Consider the following 9,998-nt stretch of genomic DNA (forward strand, 5'->3'; position numbering starts at 1 on the left):
ATATCAAAGGCACAATTGCAAACTACCCTGATGCAAAGGAAAGATAGGAAGAGGCCAATATGGCTCCATAAGGAGCACTGTAATGACCTGAAAATCAAGAAGGAATCTTACAGAAAGTGGAAACGTGGATGAATTATTAAGGAGAAGTACAAAAGACTAGCACGTGCACATAGGGACAAAATCAGCAAGGCTCAGCATGAATTAAGTTACTCCTAGCAATAGACGTAAAAGGTAGTAAAAAGAAGTTCTTTAAATACGTAAGGAGCAAGGGAAAGATGGTGGAAAGTGTCGGTCCTCTACTTAGCAGGGGAAAAGATAATAACTGATGACATCAAGAAGGCTGAGGTGTTCAATGCCTGTTTTGCTTCAGTCTTCACTGAGAAGGTTAATGGTGACAGATACTTAACCCAATTACTATTAAAAACAAGGGGGAAGGAACAGGTTACAGAATATGTAGATAAGTTGGATGTCTTCAAGTCAGCAGGGCCTGAGAGGAAAGTGATCAGGAACAGCCAGCATGGATTCACCAAGGGAAGGTCATGCCTGACTAATCTAATCGCCTTTTATGATGAGATTACTGGTTCTGTGGATGAAGGGAAAGCAGTGGATGTATTGTTTCTTGACTTTAGCAAAGCTTTTGACACGGTCTCCCATAGTATTCTTGTCAGCAAGTTAAGGAAGTATGGGCTGGATGAATGCACTATTAGGTGGGTAGAAAGCTGGCTAAATTGTCGGGCTCAACGGGTAGTGATCAATGGCTCCATGTCTAGTTGGCAGCCGGTATCAAGTGGAGTGCCCCAAGGGTCGGTCCTGGGGCCAGTTTTATTCAATATCTTCATAAATGATCTGGAGGATGGTGTGGATTGCACTCTCAGCAAATTTGCGGATGATACTAAACTGGGAGGAGTGGTAGATATGCTGGAGGGGAGGGATAGGATACAGAAGGACCTAGACCAATTGGAAGATTGGGCCAAAAGGAATCTGATGAGGTTCAATAAGGATAAGTGCAGGGTCCTGCACTTAGGACGGAAGAACCCAATGCACAGCTACAGACTAGGGACCGAATGGCTAGGCAGCAGTTCTGCGGAAAAGGACTTAGGGGTGACAGTGGACGAGAAGCTAGATATGAGTCAGCAGTGTGCCCTTGTTGCCAAGAAGGCCAATGGCATTTTGGGATGTATAAGTAGGGGCATAGCGAGCAGATCGAGGGACGTGATCGTTCCCCTCTATTCGACATTGGTGAGGCCTCATCTGGAGTACTGTGTCCAGTTTTGGGCCCCACACTTCAAGAAGGATGTGGATAAATTGGAGAGAGTCCAGCGAAGGGCAACAAAAATGATTAGGGGACTGGAACACATGAGTTATGAGGAGAGGCTGAGGGAGCTGGGATTGTTTAGCCTGCAGAAGAGAAGAATGAGGGGGGATTTGATAGCTGCTTTCAACTACCTGAAAGGGGGTTCCAAAGAGGATGGCTCTAGACTGTTCTCAATGGTAGCAGATGACAGAACGAGGAGTAATGGTCTCAAGTTGCAGTGGGGGAGGTTTAGATTGGATATTAGGAAAAACTTTTTCACTAAGAGGGTGGTGAAACACTGGAATGCGTTACCTAGGGAGGTGGTAGAATCTCCTTCCTTAGAGGTTTTTAAGGTCAGGCTTGACAAAGCCCTGGCTGGGATGATTTAACTGGGAATTGGTCCTGCTTTGAGCAGGGGGTTGGACTAGATGACCTTCTGGGGTCCCTTCCAACCCTGATATTCTATGATTCTATGCTTCTATGATAAAATTCATCTGAAGCAATCTCAGCACCGTTAGCAGTTATCTTCAAGAACTTATGGAGGATGGGTGAGGTGCCAGAAGATTGGAGAAGGGCAAGTATAGTACCTCTCTTTAAATAGGGGAACAAAGAGGACCCAGGGAATTATAGACCAGTCAGCCTAACTTCGATACCTGGGAAGATACTGGAACAAATTATTAAATAATCAATTTGTAAGCCCCTAGAGGATAAGTTCAGTGCCTGTCAGAGGCTTGTAGCTTGACATCAGCATCACAGTGTGAGAGGCAGCCCAGGCTGGTGGGGTTGGAGGGCTCAATAGTCCCGCACTCCAAATTGCACCACAGGGACCCCGTCACAGAGACCAAGCTGAGAGGGATTGCAAGCCCTCTGGAGGAGAAAATTAGAATTCAAAATGAGTTCTGCGAATTGGAGAGTAGGTCTGAATTCAACAAGATGGAATTCAATAAAGGCAAGTGCAAAATATGATATTTAGGAAGGAAAAATCAAATGCAAAACTACAATATGGGGACTCAGTGTCTAGGTCAGGGGTGGGCAAGATATGGCCTGCGAGCTGCTTTCAGTCCACCAGCCATTTTAATTTGGCCCTCAAGCTCCCACTGGGGAGTTGAGTCTGAGGCTTGCCCCGCTCCGGTGCTCCAGCTGCGGAGCAGGGTTGGGGGCAACTCTGTGCGGCTCCCAGAAGCAGTGGCATGTCCCTCTTCTGGCTCCTATGCATAGGGGCAACCATGGGGCTCTGCTCCACACGCTGCCCCCGCCCCAAGCGCTGCCTCTGCAGTTCCCATTGGCAACTTGAGGTAAGTGTCTCCCAGAGCCTGCACCCTGAGCCTCCCCCTCCCACCCTCTGAACCTCTCAGTCCCAGCCCAATGCACCCTCCTGCATCCCAAATCCCTCATTCCCAGCCCCACCCCAGAGCTTGCACTCCCAGCCAGAGCCCTCCCCGCTGTGCCCCAACCCCCTGTCCCAGCCCGGAGTCCCCTCCTGCACACTGAACTCTTCATTTCTGGCCCCACCTCAGAGTCCGTGCCCCCACCAGAGCCCTCACCCCCTCCGTCACCCCAACCCCAATTTTGTGAACATTCATGGCCCGCCATAACATTGCCATACCCAGATGTGTCCCTTGGGCCAAAAAGTTTGTCCACCTCGGTCTACGTTTAATTGGTGCTGCTTCAGTGCAGAGGGCTGGACTTGATGACTTCTCGAGCTCCCTTCCAGCCCAAAGTTTCTATGATTGCATGATTATAAACTGAAATTGTGAATGATCATAAAAGCGAACAATACAGAAACATTGCTGGTAACGCACTCGGATATTTTTTTCTTATTTGTTTTAAACATTTAGCAATGTCTTGTTTTGGAAAAAAAAAGTAAATCTAGGTCTTATTAAAAATGGGGGAGTGAGAGGACTGGTAACAGCCGGACATAGTGCATTTTGAGTAATGCACTATGCCAGCTTTGTCCACACACAATTTGATCTATGCTCCTAAAGGCTCAGCTTCAGGACACCTTCTATTCCAGTCTCTTGTCACCACACAGATCTATCAGTGCACCTCAATCTATGTATACTTATTTTATTTTATCTAAGCCCTTCTTCCTCCCCCAGTAAATACAGCCCCTGATTCTTGGGTCTGGCTGCTCTGAGCTGGGGGCTGACTTGGTACGGGGGAGTAATGGTGGCTGTATGCCACCTTTGTGGCTCCCCAATTCTGGAACCAGCCAGGGGCCAGGTCAACTCCTGATGTAAGTTATAGTAGGCCAAAGGGGGCTCTCATTTATGTGTGGCTGCCCACAGCTGCAGGAGGCCATGCTGGCAGCCGGGAAAAGCTGAAGTGCAACAATAAGATGCTCCACTGAAATACACAGCAAATCTTTCATGATTAGTGTTACCTGAAATTGGGCCAGCTAGTAAGCTTAGGGAGAACTAATGACCCACCAGAGTTTGGCAGAAAGCAACACGTTTATTATTCTGATAGCTAAGCTCAAAAGATGGGGGGGCGGGGAAGGTGTCACACTCTCATACTCATGCTCCCAGGACAGGCACAGCACTGGAGATGTCAGGATCCTTCAAGGTAAGTGTCCCACAGCACAGCGATGGATGGTGCGATTAAGGTAAGTCTTCCCGAGGCACGATGGAATGCAACGCAGTGAACCACTGGCCAGGCGGTTCGGGCAAAGGGCCTTCATGGGAGGTACAAGCTTGTGAGTGCACTCCTGAGCATGTGGCCCCTTCCCCTTTTAAGGACCTGCTCCTCATGGCCTGCGACTAGAGATGACTTGGCCACGTCTGGTTGGTCACACTCCACCTCGGGCAGTGTCCATGCAGTGTCCATGCACTGGGGGTGTGAGTGCTGCCTAATTAGAGTTCCAGACACCTTGTCTACCTGGGAGCTCTTCTGATCTTCCAGCTGTTCAACCAGCCCATTCATCCCACAAGCATTCCAGGAGGGAGCGGGAGGGGGAAAGCCACTTCACAGATATTCAAAGACAGAGAGGAGACAAAAGTGGTGGGAAAGTGTAACAGACCTTTTGAGCATACAGGTTATACAGAGCAGAGTCATACAGAGCATACAGATCACTGCTGCTCCTACAACAATTAGGAGATACAGTACTATGAAAATGTCTTAAAATGAGTCCTGAATGAAAGAGTCTCCTCTAAGATAGCACGAGATGGTGAGTTTACTCTGAGTCCTGTGGAAGGGGAAACACGGAGCTGCATCACCCCAGGAAGTCACTGTAACTCAAAAAGCGGCAAAGAGTCCTGTGGCACCTTATAGACTAACAGACATATTGGAGCATAAGCTTTTGTGGGTGAATACCCACTTCGTCAGATGCATGTAGTGGAAATTTCCAGAGGCAGGTATAAATATGCAAGCAAGAATCAGGCTAGGGATAACGAGGTTAGTTCAATCAGGGAGGATGAGGCTCTCTTCTAGCAGTTGAGGTGTGAACACCAAGGGAGGAGAAACTGCTTTTGTAGTTGGCTAGCCATTCACAGTCTTTGTTTTAATCTTCAAAGACAACACCCTGAGTCACATTTCCTCCAGCTCTCCAGTTTCACACACAATTAGAGGCATAGGGAGTATAGTTGTCAGGCTATTGCCAGAGACACAACACATTTGCCAGCTCCTGTCCAGCCAGTTCTCTTGGCTGGGGCATGTTGGGAATGATGGGGGGAGTCATGGCTCTTCCAAGGCCCCCTCAAAAAGAGTTTCAGACAGCCCCTGCTTCTCCTCACCTCCACCCCCTTAGCCCAGACTCAGAATTCAGGTAGGTCCTGCATGGTTGTACAGAGGACTGTGGTTGCGAGAGTGTGGAAACAGGGAGGGTTATGTCCCCATACTTTGCTGAATGTCAGTGTAGGTCACATTTACAATCTAGCCTTGAGTGAGACTTGGCAGGTCTGTATGGTTTCTGTTGAATTTGTTTTCCACAGAGTTCGAGGAGAACTACATTACATAAATTACCAGTCAATATCCATCAGAAGACTCAGTAATTAGTTACAGATTAAATAGGATAAAGGAGTGCTGTTTGTCTTGGGATGGGAACATATGGACATAATCAAGTATAATACACAAACATAACTTATTGCCTTCAAGACCTTATACCACCTACAGAATCATAGTTTTCCTCTTCCACTGTTGAAAAATCACAGAGAAATGGACATTAATTACCACTTACTGCAGGAAAATTGAGGCCTCCATCTCTACTGTAAGGGCAGAATCACAGGCCTGGTCTACACTATGGGGTTAGGTCGAATTTAGCCGTGTTAGGTTGATTTTAAAATGAACGCGTCCACACAACCAACCCCGTTCCATCAACTTAAAGGGCTCTTAAAATCAACTTCTGTACTACTCCCCTGTAGCGAGGGGAGTAGTGCTAAAATTGACCTTGCTGGGTCGAATTTGGGGCAGTGTGGATGCAAATTGACAGTATTGGCCTCCGGGAGCTATCCCAGAGTGCTCCATTGTGAGCACTCTGGACAGCACTTTGAACTCTGATGCACTAGCCAGGTACACAGGAAAAGCCCCGGTAACTTCTGAATTTCATTTCCTGTTTGGTCAGCATGGTGAACTCAGCAGCACAGGTGTCCATGCCGTCCCTCCAGAATTGCAAACGAGCTCCAGCATGGGCCAAAAGGGAGACACTGGATCTGATTGCTGTATGGGGAGAAGCATCTGTGCAGGCAGAACTCTGATCAAAAAGAAGAAATGCAAATATATTTGCCAAAATCTCACAGGGCATGTTGGAGAGAGGCTACAACAGGGACACACAGCAGTGCTGCGTGAAAGTTAAGGAGCTGAGGCAAGCCTACCAAAAGACAAAGGAGGCAAATGGTCACTCTGGGTCAGAGCCCCATACATGCCACTTCTATGATCAGCTGCATGGCATTCTAGGGGGGGAACCTACCACTAACCCACCACTGTCCGTGGACACCTGCAAGGGGGGAGTCTCACGCAACAGGGAGGAAGATTTTGTGGATGAGGAGTAGGAGGAGAATGTGCAGCAGGCAAGCTGTGAATCCATTCTCCCCGGCAGCCAGGACCTTTTCATCACCCTGGAGCCAATACCCTCCAAATGTGGGATCCCCGACCCTGAAGCTTGAGAAGGCACCTCTCGTGAGTGCACATTTGTAACTACAGTACAGGGTTTAAAAGCAATAGTGATTAATGTTTGATTTGCCCTGAAGAATTGGGATGCATTCGCAGCCAGTCCATCTACTGGAAAAGTCTGTTCACATGTCTGGGGATGGAGCAGGAATCCTCCAGGGACATCTCCATGAAGTTCTCCCGGAGGTACTCTGAAAGTATTCTGGAATCATTGCAGCACAAAGCATAGCAGCGAATGGTCCTGGGTTTTGGTCGCATTCAAGCAACATTTGGTCTATATCTTTCTGTGTTAGCCTCAGGAGAGTGATATCATTCATGGTCACCTGGTTGAAATAGGGGAATTTTTGTAAGGGAACAGTAAAAGGACTCCTTTCATGCTGGGCTGTTTGCACTTGGCTAAAAGGGATCATCCCAGAGAATAGCCACGTGGTGGGGTGGGGGGAGGTGTGTGCTGCACATCCACCTGAAAACCGCAGCCCCTCCTTTTAAATGTGAAACCCAACCCATTGCTTGCTGTGGGAAATGATGGCGCTGCAGTTTGAAACCATTCCCACAAGTTATGCGTAAGAAGCCAACCCCGCATACCCTTTGCCTTACCATGGCTGCATGGAAACTGAATTCTGTTGCCCCGCCATGTGTGATGTGTCACCATACCAGCAGGCGCTCAATATAAAAGGCGCAATGCGACCTTATACCTGAAGCACATGTGCTGTCTCCTGTGAATTCCTTGATTCACTGTGCAAGAGTCTCCCTTTTGTTCTCAGAAATGTATTATCTTAAATTTTACTCTCCCTTTTTATCTCCCCCCAGGTGCAAATGTTTCTAAGCTCCCCCTATCATCTCCGACCCTGAGGTTATCACAGATTAGAAGGAGAAAAAAATGCACTCGTGATTACATGTTTTCCGAGCTCATGCAGTCCTTCTGCACTGATAGGGCACAGCTGAATGCATGGAGGCATTCAGTGTTATAGGCTAGGAAAGCATTAAGTGAGCGCGAAGAGCAGAGGCAGGAGCGCGAAGAGTGGAGTGGGAGGCGATGCTAAGGCTAATGGAGGAGCAAATGGACATGATGAAGCATCTGGTGTAGCTGCAGGAAAGCCAACAAGAGCACAAACCCCCACTGCATCCATTGTACAACCGCCTGACCTCCTCCCCAAGTTCCATATCCTCCTCACCCAGACGCCCAAGAACATTGGGGGGGGGGAATGCTCCTGGCACTCAGCCACTCCACTCCAGAGGATGGCCCAAGCAACAGAAGGCTATCATTCAAACAGTTTGATTTTTAGTGTGGCTACAATAAGCAATGTGGCCTTGTCCTTCCCTCCTCCCTGACCTCACTCCACCCAGGCTACTTTGTCAGTTACCTCCCTTTTAAAAAAAATAATAAAGAAAGAATGCATGGTTTCAAAATAATAGTTACTTTATTTCGAAGGGGAGAGGCTTACAGGGAATTAAAATCAACAAAGGGGGCGAGTTTGCATCAAGGACAAATACACACAACTGTCACACAACTGTCACACCGAAGCCTCACCAGTCATGAAACTGGTTTTCAAAGCCTTTCTGATGTGCAGCACACCTTGCTGTCTGGCTGCTCAAAATCAGATGCCAGGCGATTTTTCTCAACCTCCCATCCTGCCATAAACATCTCCCCCTTACTCTCACAGATATTATGGAGCATAGAGCAAGCAGCAATAACCAAAGGGAATGTTGGTTGTGCTGAGGTCTGACCTAGTCAGCAAACAGCGCCAGTGAGCTTTTACACGTCCAAAGGCACATTCTACCACCATTCTGCATTTGCTCAGCCTATAGTTGAACTGCTCCTTACTACTGTCCAGGCTGCCTGTGTAAGGCTTCATGAGCCATGGGAGCAAGGGGTAGGCTGGATCCCCAAGGATAACTATTGGCATTTCAACATCCCCAATAGTAATTTTTGGTCTGGGAAGTAAGTCCCTTCTTGCAGCTGCTCGAACAGCCTGGAGTTCCTAAAGATGCGAGTGTCATGCACCTTTCACGACCATCCCATGTTGATGTCAGTGAAATGTCCCTTGTGATCCACCAGTGCTTGCAGCACCATTGAGAAGTACCCCTTGCGGTTTACGTACTGGTTGGCAAGGTGGTCCGGTGTCAAGATAGGGATATGCATTCCGTCTATTGCCCCACCACAGTTAAAGGAAAACCCATTGCAGCAAAGCCATCCACTATGACCTGCACATTTCCCAGAGTCACTACCCTTGCTAACAGAATGTCAATGATTGCATTCGCTATTTGGATCACAACAGCCCCCACAGTAGACTTGCCCACTCCAAATTGATTCCCGACTGACCGATAGCAGTCAGGCGTAGCAACTTTCCACAGGGCTATCGCCACTCACTTCTCAACTGTCAGGGCAGCTCCCATCTTGGTATTCCTGCACTTCAGGGCAGGAGAAAGCAACTTATAGAGTTCCAGGAAAGTGGCCTTACATAGGCAAAAGTTTCACAGCCACTGTGAATCATTCCATACCTGCAACACTGTGTGGTCCCACCAGTCTCTGCTTGTTTGCCGGGCCCAGAATCGGCGTTCCACTGTATCAGCCAGCCCCACTGCCACCATGATGTTCCAATTGCCACATGCTTTCAGGAATGTCTGTGTCCATGTCCTCATCAAAATCGTCTTCGTGCTGGCGTCTCTTAGCCCGGTTCATATACTCCAGGATAATGCGTGAGGTGTTTACAATACTCACAACAGCAACAGTGAGCTGAGTGGGCTCCATGCGTGCCATGATATGGCGTCTGCAGGAGAGCAGAGTTGCAGCGAAAGCAGTGGATGATGACGGATGCCACGAGAATAGATATTTATACAGAAAGACGAGAGGACCTGCAAGATGGATTCATGGCACCAGGAGAGCAGGAGAGCAGAGCTGCAGCGGCGGATGATGACAACATGGAGAAATTTGCTATTGAGACTGAGTTCATTTACAAGAGCAGGAGAGCAAAGTTGCAGCAGAAGCGGAGGATGATGACGGTTAGCAGTCGTACTGTACCGTCTGCTGACAGCAGCATCCAGGACACAATAGCAGCGGTGACGGTGAGCTGAGCAGGCTCCATGCTTGCCGTGGTATGGCGTCTGCATGGAAAAAAGGCACGAAACGATTGTCTGCCATTGCTTTCACGGAGGGAGGGGCAACTGATGACATTTACCCAAAATCACCCGCGACAATGTTTTGCCCCATCAGGCATTGGGAGCTTAACCCAGAAATTCCAATGGAGATGGAGACTGCAGGAACTGTGGGATAGCTACCCACAGTGCACCTCTCTGTAAGTCGATGCTAGCCACGGTAGTGAGGACGCACTCCGCCGAATTAATGCGCTTAGTGTGGACATACGCAATCGACTGTATAAAATCGATTTCTAAAAATCGACTTCTATAAAATTGACCTAATTTCGTAGTGTAGACATACCCACACAGAATCATAGAAGATTAGGGTTAGAAAAAATACTCTGATAAGATCCACTGTGTCACTCTCAGACCTGAGGCAGAGATAGAAACTTTTCTTCCCAGAAGCAATCGTCTATCTTTGGATGCTCCAAAAATGGATTAGCACCAGCAGGATACCATATAT

At 48.1% G+C, this 9,998-nt stretch overlaps 1 long non-coding RNA gene across 1 annotated transcript in view; it reads left to right on the top strand.

The window, feature by feature from the left end:
- Window positions 1–7,791, top strand: part of LOC140904938 (uncharacterized) — a 53,121-nt gene extending 45,330 nt beyond the window's left edge. The window contains exon 3 of the long non-coding RNA XR_012156683.2: window positions 7,208–7,791. This is a non-coding gene — a long non-coding RNA (uncharacterized LOC140904938). The remainder of the gene's footprint in view (window positions 1–7,207) is intronic.
- The last annotated feature ends 2,207 nt before the right edge of the window (window positions 7,792–9,998 follow it).

Source organism: Lepidochelys kempii, chromosome 1 (genome assembly GCF_965140285.1).
Source record: "Lepidochelys kempii isolate rLepKem1 chromosome 1, rLepKem1.hap1, whole genome shotgun sequence".
Taxonomy (NCBI): Eukaryota; Metazoa; Chordata; order Testudines; family Cheloniidae; genus Lepidochelys; species Lepidochelys kempii.